Raw genomic sequence first — 16,120 nt, forward strand, 5'->3', positions numbered from 1 at the left:
AGGAGAAGTTGAGTATTTGCATTCAAGTTCTGCTAGTGTTTTCTCTCTCTCCTGGCTCACCATGTGATCATTCTCTGTACCCCCCATGACCAGCCTCCCCACTGTGGGGCTGCCTAACCCAGAACTGTAACCTCCAAACTCTAAGTTGAAATAAAACTTTTCTTTCCAAGGAGCTCCTCTCAGGTATTTTAGCTAGAGTAAGGAAAAGCAGACCAGTAGACAGGGATTTCAAAACTTCTTGCACCAAAATAAGTACCTTTTCATTCCATTTTTTGGTGAACTTCTTGAATTTCCCTCATATACTCATGAACTAGGCAAAGATTTCACTCCGCAGCTAAATTATTACAAATAAGAATTTTTTTTGACAGGCAGAGTTAGTGAGAGAGAGAGAGAGACAGAGAGAAAGGTCCTCCTTTGTTGGTTCACTCCCCAAATGGCCACCACAGCCGGAGCTTCGCCGATCCAAAGCCAGGAGACAGGTGCCTCCTCCTGGTCTCCCATGCCGGTGCAGGGCCCAAGCACCTGGGCCATCCTCCACTGCACTCCCTGGCCACAGCAGAGAGCTGGCCTGGAAGAGGAGCAACCGGGACAGAATCCGGCGCCCCAACCAGGACTAGAACCCGGTGTGCCGGCGCCACAGGCAGATGATTAGCCAGAATGTTTTTTTTTAATTATTATAAATAAGAATGTCTCAGGCAAGAAGAATGCCAATTTCTCCCAAGACTGAGTTTCTCAAAGCCTTGCAAGCCAGTGTCAGGGTGAAAATTTGCTACAGTCTTATTTGAGGCACTCAGATGCCTTGAAATAACTCCTATAGGCTCTGTGGAGTCATTATCTCCGCTAAGCAGACCCCATTCCAAGAGCAGGAAGTTAGCTTGTTCCAGCCAAGAAGATGGCCCTCAATGAGCTAACTGCGTTACTTCATTACAGTGCTTATCTGGACTGAAAGGACAGCCCTGGGGAGGCAAAGAAAGCTCTTAACTGCCGAGACAGGGAGACAGGACACGGCTCATGCAGCATTAAGGCCTGGCCTCAGAGTGTCTGTACGTAGAGGACAGTGCCATGTGTTGCCCTAAATGCCACCCCTTTGGGTTCAAACGAGGATCCTCTCAGGTCACTTTCAGGACAATTTGGAGTTCTGTGAGGATGAGGATGATCCCCTTCATCTCTGATCATAGCTGCTCTGCTTTCACCCACGCCATCAGTTTCTAGTCCCCAAAGCAGAGGCAATGACGCCCCTGTACTAGGAGTTGCAGAAAACATGATTAAGAATGCACAGGGGCTGGTGTTTGGTGCATTGACTAAGATGCCACTTGGGATGCCTGCCTCCCATGTCAGAATCCTAGGGTCAAGCCCCAGCTCTGCTTCTGATTCTAGCTTCCTGCTAATATATACCCTGGGAGTAGGCAGGTAATGACTCAAGCCCTTGGGTGCCTGCCATCCACAGGGAAACCCAAAAAGAGTGCTAGGTTCCTGGCTTTGAGCTGGCCCAGCCCTAGCCATTGTAGGCATTTGGGGAGTAAATCAGCAGATAGAATCTCAACCAACCTCTCTTTCTCTCTCTCTCTCTTTCTCTAATAAGTAAATAAGGCACATACAGAGTTCCTAAGTTCCTAACACAGACTCAAATCTATAGAGTGAGTTCAATATGCATACATCTGAATTAATGGATGAAGAAGAGAATATTCCAACAGAAATAAAATTAAACTGAAACTATACCTTTCCTTTTATGGATACTGTCCATCAGATACCATTCTCAGGGAGTGGATAGAGAGCATCAAAATGCGCAGCAGAGAAAACCGTATTTCTACAATATGCTCTACTGGCATAGAATTTGATGGAATAAAAATAACTGATATACTCACATATAGTTAATTTACTGTCATAGTTTTTTTACAGGTGGGCAAGCAATATTTCAGAAGTAATGTGCTGAAATTATTAACAAACATGTAGTAAGGTTTGTATGACAATGGTGGTGATTATATCTTCTGAGCATGTATTATTTGCCAGGGACTTGATGTGTATTATCTCCAGTAATATCTCCAGCAACCTCAATATTAAGCTACTATCAACCCCATTTAGCAGAGGCAGAAACAGAGGCTCAGGGGACTTAAGTGAACAATCAGTGAGTGGCAGAGCCAGGGCTCACACCAGGGGCGTCCTGGATGTAGAGTACATGGACTCCATGTTGACCTTGGACTCTCGAAGCTTTGTGCACACGTGGACTTAGGATTAAAGGAAATCCGTGTGGGGTCAGCCTCCAGAAGCAGGATGGGGCACATCCAGCTCTGTGTCCCTCTCGGGACTGGTACAGAGCCTGCACCACACCGGCCCTGGACAAACCCAGCACTTGGGTGGGGAATCCTCAGAAGCCTCAAGAGCTCACCTCATACATAGGTAAATAACGTGTGTCTAGGCAGTGTGGTAGTCAGGTTCCCCAGGGAAACAGAACCAGGAGGAGAGAGATGTGTGGGTAGGAAGGCGGCTAGGTGGGGCGATAGACAGCCAGCCAGCCAGCCAGACTCATATGTGTACACAACACACACACACATACACACACACACACACTATGGCTCTTCAAGAGTTCACAGAAATGCATATTAGGAAAAAAACTATGCATGAATTTCAAAAATTTTTTATCAAACTAAACATCTTTCAATTCCATTTTCCATGAGCTTCCAGAAGCACCCTTGTGGGTGTGTGTGTGTTTGTGTATGTGGGGGGAGCATGTATGTGTGTGTGTGATGCATGTACGGATGTGTATGTGTGTGTGTGGAGGGGTGTGTGTGTGTGGAGGGTGTGTGTGTGTGGAGGGTGTGTGTGTGTGGAGGGGTGTGTGTGTGGAGGGGTGTATGTGTGGAAGGATGTGTGTGTGGAGGGGTGTATGTGTGGAAGGATGTGTGTATGGAGGGTGTGTGTGTGTGGAGGGTGTGTGTGGAGGGGTGTGTGTGTGTGGAGGGTGTGTGTGGAGGGTGTGTGTGTGTGTGGAGGGTGTGTGTATGTGTGGAGGGTGTGTGAGTGTCCAGGTGTGAGTGGCTCACAAGTATACAATGCGCAGGGTGGGCTGACACACCGGAGACTAAGAGCCAGTGTTGCAGGTCAAGTCTGAAGGCCAAATGCTGGCCAAGTTCCCTTTTACTTGGGGGAAATCAGTGTTTTGCTCTCCTCAGTCCTCCAGCTGTTCAGAGGAGGCCCACCTGTGTGATGGAAGACACTCTGACTTCAAGCACCCTGTTTTAAGTATTCTTCTCATCCAAAACACCCCCACAGAAACAACCAGGGCGAGGTTGGACCATCAGGCTAAAGTTTATGTGGCATCATGGCCCAGCCAGGTTAACACATGAAGACTGGCTATCACAGGAGATAAGACACATCCATAAGAAAGAGCACACAGGGGCAGCTCCGCCTCCACGAAACCACAGACCTCACTCTCTAACTAGCAGCACCCACTAGTGCACCAGCCACTTTTACTGGGGATGCTATACAGCAAAATACAAGCAACAGTAACCACGGAGGCTCTGAGTAACCACACTGGCCAGGGGGGAACTTGGCAGCTAAGGTCTGACTCAGGCACAGAGATTTATTGTTTTGTACACAGCACTTAGGAGGGCCCATCTTCTTGAGCGTTCCACACAGAGCAGAAGAAACTCAGTAGAAAACCTGGAAGTCTATGTCTTAGGCTGAGTTCATAACTGCCCCACAGCAGGCTAAGCCTTCTCAGTGTAAATCAGATGTCACTGGTCAAAATCTCCAACGAGTGGCCAGCATTATGGCATAGCAGGTAAGGTTGGAACCACATGGGTGCTGGTTCCAATCCTGGCTGCTCCTCTTCTAATCCAGCTCTCTGCTATGGCCTGGGAAAGCAGTAGAAGATGGCCCAAGTCCCTGCACCTGCATGGGAGACCCAGGAGCTCCTGGCTCCTGGCTTCAGATCAGTGCGGCTCCGGCCATTGCAGCCATCTGGGGAGTAAGCCAGCCAATGGAAGACCTCTTTCTCTCTCTGCCTCTGCCTCTCTGTGGCTCTGCTTTTCAAAGGAATAAATAAATCTAAAAAAAAAAAAAAAAAAAACTCCAATGAGTTCAAGTCACAGCTCTTGCCACCACCTGCAAGCCTGGACCTCACTGCTCCCCCTCCTGCCCAGTGCAGCTGTGCTCCAGCCACTCTGGCTCTTGCTCTTCTGTCGCTCCCCCTCTTCGTGGAGGAACGACACAGGACCCTGCGCTGTTCTTTTGTCTGCTCGGCCCTCCCCGGGTTTGCTGCTGGTTCTTCCCGGGTTGGCTACCGACCCTTCCACCTCCGTGGAAGGGCGGTTCCCCCTGCCACCTTCCCCACTTCCACGGGGGAGCGGCACACCGCCGGCCGGCTCTCTCGGGGGCTGCACAGGTGTTCCTTCAGATAGATGTTCCTCTTAGATGTTCCTGGTGCATGTTGTCTCTCTCCTCCTTTATAGTCCTCTTCCGCCAATCCCAACTCTGCTACCCACACGCCGAGTACGCTGCTCTCCTCCAATCAGGAGCAGCTCCTGCAGCTTGTCAAGTTGGTGAGAGGCAGCTGGGTAGAAGCTGTTTGCTCCTCTCCCAGCGCCATATTGTGGGAGAGCAGATGCATAGAATAAGTCTTAATTCCAGTAACTTAGTCTAGTCCGAGTTGCTCCCCACAGATCCCCCTTTCTTTTTATTTTTGGCGTTGATACGCGCCTGTCTTCGGTGCCCCGCGGCACACACTCTGCTCTGCTTGCTAGAGTTGCCCACAGGTGCTTACAAGCCCTACCAATCAGGCAAACCGAATCCGGGTCCTCTCTTCACCATGTTGTGAGGAGGTTTTTAGGCGCTGATGCGTGCCTGTGTTCGGTGCCCTGCAGCGCATGCTCTGCTCTGCTAGAACTGCCTGCAGGTGCTTACAAGCCCTAGCAATCAGGCAAACCGAATCCAAGCCCTCTCATTGCCATCTTGTGGGGAGACTTATTGGTGTTGATAACGTGCCTGTCTTCGGTGACCTGCGGCGCATAAGCTGCTAGCCGCCCACAGGTGCTCACCACCTCCCTAATCAGGCAGACCGAATCCAAGCTCTCTCATTGCCGTGTTGTGGGGAGGCCTTATTTTTCCCTATTTCTCTACCTCTGGGCATTCCTATTTCTCCTATTTTACTTCTATCTACCAGCATTCCTATTTCTCTCATTTTACTTCTAAACTTCTATTTCTCTTATCCCCGCGGCTTCCCAGCGCCCGCCCGCCCCGAGGCTGCTTCCCGGCTCTGCGCCGCTTCAGCCCGCGCTTCTCTCATCTGCGCGGCTTCCCGGCGCCCGCCCTGCGGCGGGCTCCCGGCTCTGCGCGGCTCGGCTTCGCGCGCTCCGCGGTCTCCATGCCCTTCGCGCCCGCACCACGGCCTTCGCGCCAGCCCCGCGTTCCCTGTCTATTCACGCCCCGTGCTCTCTCTGCACACGGCGGCTTCCGCGAATCACACAGCCCAGCTCACGTTTCCGCCACCGGCATTCAGTCCAAGTTCCCCAGACTAACCTGGCGAATTCCAACCTGGCGGCCCACATCTCTGCCTCTGGTTCCAGATTTTCGCCTTTTGCTCCCCGGGCTGACTTGAAGAATCCCAAGATAGCTTACGTCTCCGCTTCAGCCTGCACTCGCGGCTTCATCCTCCCTAACATTTTTCTCTACCCGGTATGTTTCCCTAAGTTTTCTTCCAACAATATTCCTCCCTCATTTCTCCTGGCCTCTCCTCACAGTCCGTATCCAAGTCTAAGTTTCTTATAGGTTTCACTTTCACTTTCAACCTGCAGTCCGTATCTGAGTCTAAGTTTCTTCTTGCTTTCACTTTAAATCCTAACTTCTTTCCCACAGTCCGTATCCGAGTCTATGCCTAGGCTTTCAATAGCTTCTTCCGGCACCTTTTCCGTCCGCCTTTCCCCTAGGCTCTTCTAGTTTCTCTCTCCGGTATTTTCCTGCTTCTTCCCTCCTAAGTTTCCTATCCGAGTCACGGCACCATTATGTCGCTCCCCCTCTTCGTGGAGGAACGACACAGGACCCTGCGCTGTTCTTTTGTCTGCTCGGCCCTCCCCGGGTTTGCTGCTGGTTCTTCCCGGGTTGGCTACCAACCCTTCCACCTCCGTGGAAGGGCGGTTCCCCCTGCCACCTTCCCCACTTCCACGGGGGAGCGGCACACCGCCGGCCGGCTCTCTCGGGGGCTGCACAGGTGTTCCTTCAGATAGATGTTCCTCTTAGATGTTCCTGGTGCATGTTGTCTCTCTCCTCCTTTATAGTCCTCTTCCGCCAATCCCAACTCTGCTACCCACACGCCGAGTACACTGCTCTCCTCCAATCAGGAGCAGCTCCTGCAGTTTGTCAAGTTGGTGAGAGGCAGCTGGGTAGAAGCTGTTTGCTCCTCTCCCAGCGCCATATTGTGGGAGAGCAGATGCATAGAATAAGTCTTAATTCCAGTAACTTAGTCTAGTCCGGGTTGCTCCCCACACTCTTCCTCCATTATGCCACCCTCAACCCCTGCTTCGTGCCACTGCCTGCTGGTTGACCAGCACCCTGGCCCCTCTGATGGGCAGATTCCTTCTTTCCACGAGTTTATAGATCTAAGAACTGATGGTGGCCTTCAGCCGACAGACAGGAACAAACAGAGGTTCCAGGGGGCTGGCACGTGGTACAACACTTTAGATGCCACTTGAGATGCCCACATCCCATACCAGAGGGCCTGGGTTTGAGTCTCAGCTCTGCTTCAAGTTTCAGCTTCCTGCTAATGCACTCCCCGGGAAGCTGCAGATGACAGCTCAAGTATTTGGGTCCCCGCCACCCTCCTGGCAGACCTAGATTTTCTGGCTCCTGACGTTAGCCTGGCCCAGCCCAACTATTACATGTATTTGAGGAGTAAAACAGCAAACGAAAGATCTCTGCTTTTGCCCCTCTGCCTTTCAAATAAAATGAAAACAAATAGGTGGAAAAAATTAAAAGTCCTGAAGAAAGGAATTGCTGCCATCATGGTATAAAAGCCCCCAAAAGATGCTGGTTTGGTTGCTGGCAAGTTCTCAGTTCAGTTCAAGCCTGCATGTTGCAAGAAGCAGGGGCAAAATGCTGGAAGGGTCAAGCTCTCTGCACAGTGGAAGCTGCTACAATTGGCTTGCCCAACAGCTAGTTTGAATTCAGTCAAATGTGATGATAAGGAAGGGACAGCCCATGCACACCAATAAATCTCTCCTTCCAAATGTTTTATCTGAATACATCAAAAAAACCTAGACAGGGAATATGTCACCCTAGAGCAGTTGTCTTACATTTATTAGTTGTAACTGGGTTTCCTGAAGATGCAGCATAAGTTAATTGAGTGCTCATGCGTAAAAGTGAGACCTTAACTGTGTGTCTTCCTACTCAAAACTTAGAAGATCACTATGTTCCTGAGGAGACTCAAGACGAGCAGATTACTTGAAGAAATACGCATGGAAACCGTGGACACATGGAAAACACACTCAAACAGCAGGGCCCTGTTCAGGTACCATTTTGCCAATAATGAGTCAAGTAAATACAGTTATTCTGTGAGAAAGCATCAATTAGGAGAAGTCTTTTAAAGCTTATGGAAATGCATATTGTGAAAAAAATATGCATGGATTTCAATTTTTTGAACCATAATAAGTTTATCTTTTAATTCCATTTTTCATTAAATTTTTAATGTCTTTATATGTTAAATTCTGATTGCATTTACTGCCTAAACAGAGCCCAGGGTGATAAGGCCTGACCTACAATTTGTCTCCTAGTTCAGGCATCTCCTCTAAAGTACTTTTAATGTAATTGTGAAAGCTCAGATGCACACTATACAATGAACTGCATACAATTATATATGTATTTGCCTATGTGTGTCTCTAGCCAGGATATTTGAGGTTAACTTAAACATAAAAAAGTATATTTACAAATTATAAAACTCTACAAGCCCAAGGACACTGTGCTTCTGGAAATACTGACCATTCCTTCTCACTAGGGAATTTTGCCAGGTGTGATTGTCAATGCACACCCTCTAGGGGATGTTTAGCAATGTGGGAGGCATTTTTGATTGTCACAGCTTGGGTGTGGGGTGCTACTGGCATCTAGTGAGTGGGGGACAGGGATGCCACCAAACCCCCTACAATGCTCAGGACAGACCCTCTTGGCAAGAATGATCCAGCATAAAATGTCAAGTCTACCAAAGCTGAGAACCATGACCTTGGTCCTCTTCCCCTCCGTATCCCAGTTGCAACTTTCACCAACATACTCTATCTATGCCTCCTAGCTTTGCCACCAGTAAAAACAAGCAAGAAATACTACAATAATAGCCACTTCCTTGACACTCCATTCCTCGGGTTCTCAATTGCAAACCACTGAATTCACTCTACCTAATTTGAACAGAAAGTGAATCCATTAAATGATATCAAACAGCTCACAGAGAATCTCCAGGGGGTCAGAGGGCTACAGAGCTGGAGCAATGCCCAAACCACAATGGAGCAGATGCTGCAAACGCACCAAGGGTGCCTTGGCTGGCACCTCTACCAAAAGACTGAGTTCAGCCAGGCCCTGCCTTTTCTGGTTGCTGAATTCCTAACTGGACTTTCACACAACAGCGTCTGCCTGGCAGACTTACTGGGTTAGATGCCGGTGATCTAGGTGTCAGGGGCTTGAATAGTGAGTTCCAGCTTCTGCCAAGGGGAAGCAAAATTAGCAGTGTGGGAAATTCTCCAAATACAGAAAAAATACACAAAAGATACCCAAGGTTACACACATACCTTATCTCTGCCAAACTCCCACCTCCAGTCCCAAGCCTCTATCAACAAGCCCTGCTTTCACATGCTGCCACTGCTTTCCTCTAAGGTCTTGATTCCGCCTCTGTGTCTTGGCTCCAATGATTTCAAGGCCCTATGTCTGCTTCTCCCTACTTGCAGCCCCCACCTGCATGACTTACCCTCATCGCCCCTCCCAGGGATAAAACTGATGTTCAGGTCAGGGCCAATCTGTGGGCCACTGGGTTGGCAGCTGGAATCACCATAATAAGTTATAAGAGGGGTGGATCCTCTGCCCTCTGAGTCTCTTTCTCCCTCTGCCTTCAGACGTGAGGTGCCCTGGGGACTATCCCTCAGGGCAGGCCCAGCCATCACTTTCTCTCTCTTTTTCTTTCTTTTTCCTAGAAGTCAGAAATCTACATGTTCGTGGTTTACCCTGGGCAACCCATGACTTCTCTCTCCCTTTGGGATATGCTCAGCTCTCCCCTCTGTGCAAGCTGAACTTGGGCTACTGTACTGGCCTGAGAAGACCTGGAGCAGAAGCAGGAGCCAGTTCTACCCTTGGCACTGGGAGAAGCACTCACTCTGTGCTCCTTTTCGCTGCTCAGTCTTTGTGTGTGCACGCATGTGTGTGTACACACAGGCTTTGTGTGCCTTTGTATGCGTGGGTTTTCCTTACCTCAGAGCGGTGAGAACCAAGACTGAGCCTTGGCCTTAGTAAAAACAGCACTGCCAGTCTTTCAGTCTGCTTTACTTAACAGCCACTCAGACCTCCTTATCTGAGAAGGACTTCCGCACAGTCCCAGCCTGCCTCACTGCAGCCCCGGCTAATGGCAAATATCTCTTTGCCTACATTGTTGGCCAATGTCTTCTGAATCAAATTCCTTCAGAGATCTCCCCTGGAGAATAACTGACTGGGGGAGGATCCCTGCCCTAATTCCCTCCTGATGGTATCACCTTATTAATCTCCCAAACTATGCTTCTAGTGCTGTCTCCAGCTCTCCCCTTGACTCTCCCTGTGCCGGGACTTCAGTTCTGCTGCAGATCCTGACTCAACTCAATCATCAGGGCCAGTGGCTCTAGCATCTCAGGTGAGGGTGGTACTCCATCCCAGGTCCTGTACCACTGGGCACATTGACAACAATGGCCTCTCAGTCTCAATCAGTAGCTGTTCCGAGTCAGTCATATCGACTGTCAGATCCTGTGCAAGCTTGGATCAACCCAAGAGGAAGGGACAATTCAGGCGTACCCTTGGGAGGAGAGTATGAGTGGGGCCCAATGTGACTATTGCTCTGATTAGATCAGAGGGCATGGTGAGACACTGAGTCATGTAGCAGAAAAGCATAAGTATTGGAGCTAGCAGGCCTGAGTTCAAATCTCAAACCTCCCTCTTAATAGCTGTGTCACCCTGGTGGCTTACCTCACCTGTCTGAGTGTTCTCGGTTGTGGACAGAACAATGAAGGCCACCTCCCAGTGATCTGCACAGAATGAATTGTGAATCTCACATGTTTTCTGAATCTAATTTGGCCAGCGTACATGAAGTACCTAGCATCCATGTGTGTGTCCCGTCACTCTGCTGGTCTACTGCAATATCAGAAACTGAATGTTTAGCTCATCTTAGAGCTTTCAGGCCACCTCTGAGAGCAGCAAATCCTCTCATCTCAAAATCATTTCGGAACAGGGCGAGGAAGAAAGGGGTGTACAGAGAGAACTGTCACACCCGGGTACAGAGAAATCGGCAGGAGCAGGTGCTCACAAAGCTCTTGGATCTTCTGTCCAGTGGAGCAGTCTGCAAGTCTCTCTGCAGCTCAGCGCCTGAACTTCACAACAGGTGTCAGAGGCTGTGGTGTGAATGAGCACCCCCGACAGAAGCAGCCACAAGTCAACAGAAAACAGCTGAGCCCCAAAACTTCTCCCACCCATTCAACTGGTGCCAGAAATTCCTTCCACAGGAGACACAACCTTTTCTTGCATGCTGAGAGAGCTGACTGCCAAGTGACCTACTCACCAGTATCCTTATCACGACCACATATTTTATATTTTGTGCTTTGTGTTGGCGATTTCACTGTTTAGGATGGCTCTCATACGAGTGCTGAAGTGCTGTCTAGTATTTCCAAGTGCAAGAAGGCTTTGATAAGAAAATATAAATTAGATAAACTTCATTCAGGCACGAGTTCCAATGCTTTTGGCTGTGAAATCAATACTAATGAATAAGCAATTGAGAAGATCCCGAAAAGGAGGTAGGAACTCACTAGTTTGTATATAAGTCTTTTCTGGAAAGTATAATGTAACATCTATCGTGCATGATGAAGCTATGGGAGAGAGGAACTAAACCTGCGTGTTCACGAGATGACAGGTGATTTTTAAAAAACCATGGTGGGCAGCATTGTTGTGATGCTGAAAGCCAGGGAAATCTGTAGTCGTTCCTATCACGGAAATGTTTTATTGTTAAAAACACTGCATTTAATTAATTTTTGTCTTTAAGCAGAAACTTGTATAAAGCAAGATTATGGATTGATCATCTGATGAAAATGTTGGGACCAGGCCGGCGCCGCGGCTCAATAGGCTAATCCTTCACCTAGCGGCGCAGGCACACCGGATTCTAGTCCCGGTTGGGGCGCCGGATTCTGTCCCGGTTTCCCCTCTTCCAGGCCAGCTCTCTGCTGTGGCCAGGGAGTGCAGTGGAGGATGGCCCAAGTGCTTGGGCCCTGCACCCCATGGGAGACCAGGAGAAGCACCTGGCTCCTGGCTTCGGATCAGCGCGGTGCGCCGGCCGCAGCGTGCCAGCCGCGCCGGCCATTGGAGGGTGAACCAACGGCAAAGGAAGACCTTTCTCTTTGTCTCTCTCTCACTGTCCACTCTGCCTGTCAAAAAAAAAAATAAAGAAAGAAAGAAAATGTTGGGACCAGATACTCAAAGGAATCTCACCCTGTAAATCCTTTAGGAATGAAAATTCCCCCAATGCCCCGTCTGTGGCTACTTTATGGGATATAACTACTACAAATAATGAAAATCAGCTGTCAGGCCATAGGAAGGGGATTCTCAAATCAGCTCCCACTCAACTGTGAATTCCTGCTGGCAGCTGCTTTCCTGAGGGCATATTTGCAAGGCTGAATGAGCGTCTGTGGGAGGTTCACTGTAAGAAACAGGAAGTCCTGCAGAAAGGACAGGTGGGAACAAGAAGCAAACCTCTATGTCCCCGTGATTAATGTTCTACCAAAGAGCAAACAACTCAATGGCTTCCAGAGTACAATTAGAATCTTTTGTCCAGCACCAAAGAGTTCAGTGGCCATGGAGCATGGCTTGCAATTCAGTATTGTCCTTTCTGCACTTGTTCCTGAGATTATAGGACACTTTCCTTGTGACTGTGAGCAGGCCCAAATGCCAGAGCATGAACACCGCACACCAGCGGCAGCATGAACTGTATGATTGCTGGTTGACAGCTCTTTCCCAGCCATGAGCCCTGCGATGGAAGAACACCACACAATGTGACCCAGCCTAAGGATATTTTAGAAAATGACCAGGCTGACAGAGGAGCAAATTCTTGCCATTCTAGAGTTTATAATCCTTAGAGATCCACTCAACAATGAAAGATACCTGTCAATCCCAGAAAACACACACACTGTGTAAGCCTGGTAGTATTAACAACACTAACAGCTGTATTTATTGAGCACTCCTTCCATGCCAAGCACAAGCCTTAGACTTATTAGATACCCTATAAAGCTTAGAGTACATCAAGGTCAAGCCAATTAGCACAGCATTCAAGGAGATGGTTTCTACATAGCAGTTCCTTACAAATCAGCACAAATTTAAGCAGCATTATTTCTGGAAATCTCACATTGGAAATGTGTGAGTTGGCAATACCTGATCACTAAGAACTTGGCAATGATGGTATATCGTTATTGGATAAATATTGCTTAAGTACCCACCATGAAAAAGGAGGTAGGCTGAGCCCTGAGGTCAGCAAGTAGACAAGGGTCTCTGACCTCAAGGAATCCACAGTGGACAGGAGAGGGGACCTGTGAGCCAACGGAAAAGAAAACAACGCAACTGCAGGAAGGGGACATGGCTGGGGAGGTTCAGAGGAGGGGCATGTTCTCCCATGCAGGAGACACTGGGAAAGCTCTCGGGGCAGGAGACTTAGAACTGAACATGAAGGAGCCCAAGGGCACTGGGGTAGAATTCAGAAGGCAGGTAAAGGAAACACAAGGGATAGTTGTTACCAGGCAGTATGTCACACACCAAGCATATACAACAGTCCCCAGCATTTGTCATACTCCAGGACCTGGGTTTGAACAAGGAGTTAAAGAGGATTAAAAAGGCTTCTGTCCTTGAGGGGCCCAAGCTTTAGAGCAGCGCTTCTCCAAGTGCCCATCCCCACTGAGATCTCAGCATGAAAAGCAACCTGTTGGTTCTTCTACTAAGATAGTCTTGGGTACGAAGCAGTACACTGAACGAATGACAGAACTGATGTACATTTAGTCCACATTCATGGCATCATGGGCCAGTACCTGGTGTGCAAGCTGTCTTTGCAGTCATACTTCTCCCAAGCGACAGCCTCCAAAATAGATGCATGCAACAAGACCCATTGGGAGACAGAAAATATTAAAACTTCTTCATGTACAATGCCCTTTGGAGGGGTGTACGCCGTGTCCTCATATGGTAGAAGAGGGTTGTGGTGCAAAGAGCAAACTCCTTCCACCGAGCCCTTTTATAAGGCATCTCATCCCATTCATGAATGCAAAGCCCTGGTGATTCAACCCCTCCTAAAGGGCAGACCTGCCAGCACTGTCACCCTGGGGATAAAGTTTCAACTTTGGAGGGGACACCATTATTTAAACCATCGTTTGGGGTAAGTGATGTAGAACCCCTGTCAGTGGCCTGGCTGGATTGATCAGACCCCCAACGGTTAGACCCCCTTCTGGGTCAGAGCTCTAGCTCCCTTCCATCATGTAATTCCTTAGGAGACTTGAAGTTTCCATTATGGTCTCAAAGTGGAACTCAAAGAGATCCTCAAAGTCTGGTGTTCCATCCCTCCTGTCATACAGGAGAGAGATCCAGAGACCTGAAGTGACTTTCAAAGGGTCCCACAGAACCAGCACAAGAAGCCAGGTGCCCAGCTCCTAGTCCCAGTCCCTTTTCCTTGGGAAGGGATGTACTGTCAGGAAAGAACAGAGCTTTGCAGTCAAATCAAAATCCTGTGAATGATTCGATCAAAATGCTTCCAGAATATGAGTGTGTGATTTGCCCAGCCTATCCTGGACTTGGCTTACTCGCCTATGAAATGGAATCCATATCACCCACATCTCTCAGGATTGTATTGGACTTCTGTCTTACCCCATTTGGGCCACTATAACAAAATATCACAAACTGAGTGGCTTATAAACAATAGAAATTTACTTCTCATTGTCCTAGGAAGGCAAGAGGTCCAAGATTCACCTGGCAGGGGCCTGATTCCTGGTACACAGATGGCTATCTACCCACCAGGTTCCCACAGAAGAGACAAATGAGCTCCTGGGGCTCTCTTTTGTGTGTCACCAAGCCAATTCATGAGAGTTTTACCCTCACGGTCCTGTCACTTCCTGAAAGCCCCACTTCCCAATACCATCACCCTGGGGACTGGGCTTCAACACATGCACCTGCGGAGGACACAGACTTTCAGTCTATAGCAAAGTCTTCATCCCCAGCATAAGGGCAAAAACTCTCAAGGGCAGATACTGCATGCCTTTTGTTCACCACTCTTGGTATGTGCACATACAGGTAATCAACTTTAACAAAGCAGACATGAATTAATAACATACGTGACTTTTGTTGAATGAGGGAACGACCACGCCTCCCTGTTGAACTAACTTAAGACCTGGGGCCCTGGCTTGGCTGTGGACTCTCCTCTCATCCAGCCACAGCTCAGCTCCCTGCAGCGCCTGGCTCTGAGCCTGGCCTCTGGGCTACCGCCGGTTCTGAGACTTAGCTCACATCAGGGAGTATCCATGTCCTCTGTCCCAAGCCCCTTCTCTTTCTATCCCTGGCTCCTGTTGGGTGAGGGGAAGCCCAAAAACCTTTCTCCTTTCCCCTCCTGGAATATGAACCAATTGAGAAATAAAACAAAAAATACTACTTTATCTGAAGGGCACAATGCTACCTCACTTTTGGTAGAGCCGAAACTGGGGGATATGGAACATATCCATGGTCAGTGGGTTCCCACTGCGGACTCTAACTGAATCTAACAGCCATGCCCACCCAGTCTGGGGCAGGACCAGTAGGGCAGGTGTCCACTTCAGGTGCAGGGGCTTGCCCAGGGGCCTGCACACATCTGCTCTTGAGCAGTGGAGGAGAAGCCCTTCAGGTCAGCAGCGGCCTCCCGAGGGAAGGCCCAGACTGGAGGGACCTGCTCGCAACCGACTCCCAAGGAAGCAAGACGGAAATTCCTTTACCTCCTGCTCGTGGGATCCAGGTGAAAACCTCCCCTTGAGAGTGCTGGCTGATCGCTGAGACAGTTAGAGGAAAACATTCCCTGAGCATTTACTACATGAGGGGACTCACATGGATTCACAGCCAGCCCCTGGCGCAGGTGCCGGCGTTCCTCCCTAGCCTGTCCCAGCAGCCTGGGGCTGAGCGAAGTGAACTAGCCCAGTCCAGTACACTTGGCCAACGAGCAATGGAGCTGGACTGAACACGGTTCTGTTGGGTCCTGATGGGTACCCAGCTCTGCTCCTTCCCGTCTCAGGTGAGGCTGTGCCAGGAGCAGCAGGTGAACCACTTGCTGGGAGAAGCTCTTGGCCGGCGCCGCGGCTCACTAGGCTAATCCTCCGCCTTGCAGCACCGGCATACCCGGTTCTAGTCCCGGTCGGGGCACCGGATTCTTTCCCGGTTGCCCCTCTTCCAGGCCAGCTCTCTGCTGTGGCCCGGGAAGGCAGTGGAGGATGGCCCAAGTACTTGGGCCCTGCACCCCATGGGAGACCAGGAGAAGTACCTGGCTCCTGCCATCAGATCAGCGCGGTGCACCGGCTGCAGTGCGCCAGCCGCGCCGGCCATTGGAGGGTGAACCAATGGCAAAAGGAAGACCTTTCTCTCTGTCTCTCTCTCTCACTGTCCACTCTGCCTGTCAAAAAATTAAAAAAAAAAAAAAAAAAAAAAAAGGAAAAGCTCTTGCTGCTCTGATTCTGTTTCTCGCCTATAAAGCAGAACCAATACTTTCCTACCTCTGGACACTGTGTGGATTTGGTAGAGACACATGGCACAGACCAACATATTCTGGAAATTTAAAGGCAATGTGAAATGTAAGAGATTAGCATTAATACTACCCCAATCATTTGCAGGTCAGAAAACCCACAAAATGGGAACGAGTGGAGTGACTTCTCGCCGT

This window comes from Oryctolagus cuniculus, chromosome 16, assembly GCF_051225735.1.
Source record: "Oryctolagus cuniculus isolate XC-2025 breed Fujian yellow rabbit chromosome 16, ASM5122573v1, whole genome shotgun sequence".
In the NCBI taxonomy this organism is placed as follows: Eukaryota; Metazoa; Chordata; class Mammalia; order Lagomorpha; family Leporidae; genus Oryctolagus; species Oryctolagus cuniculus.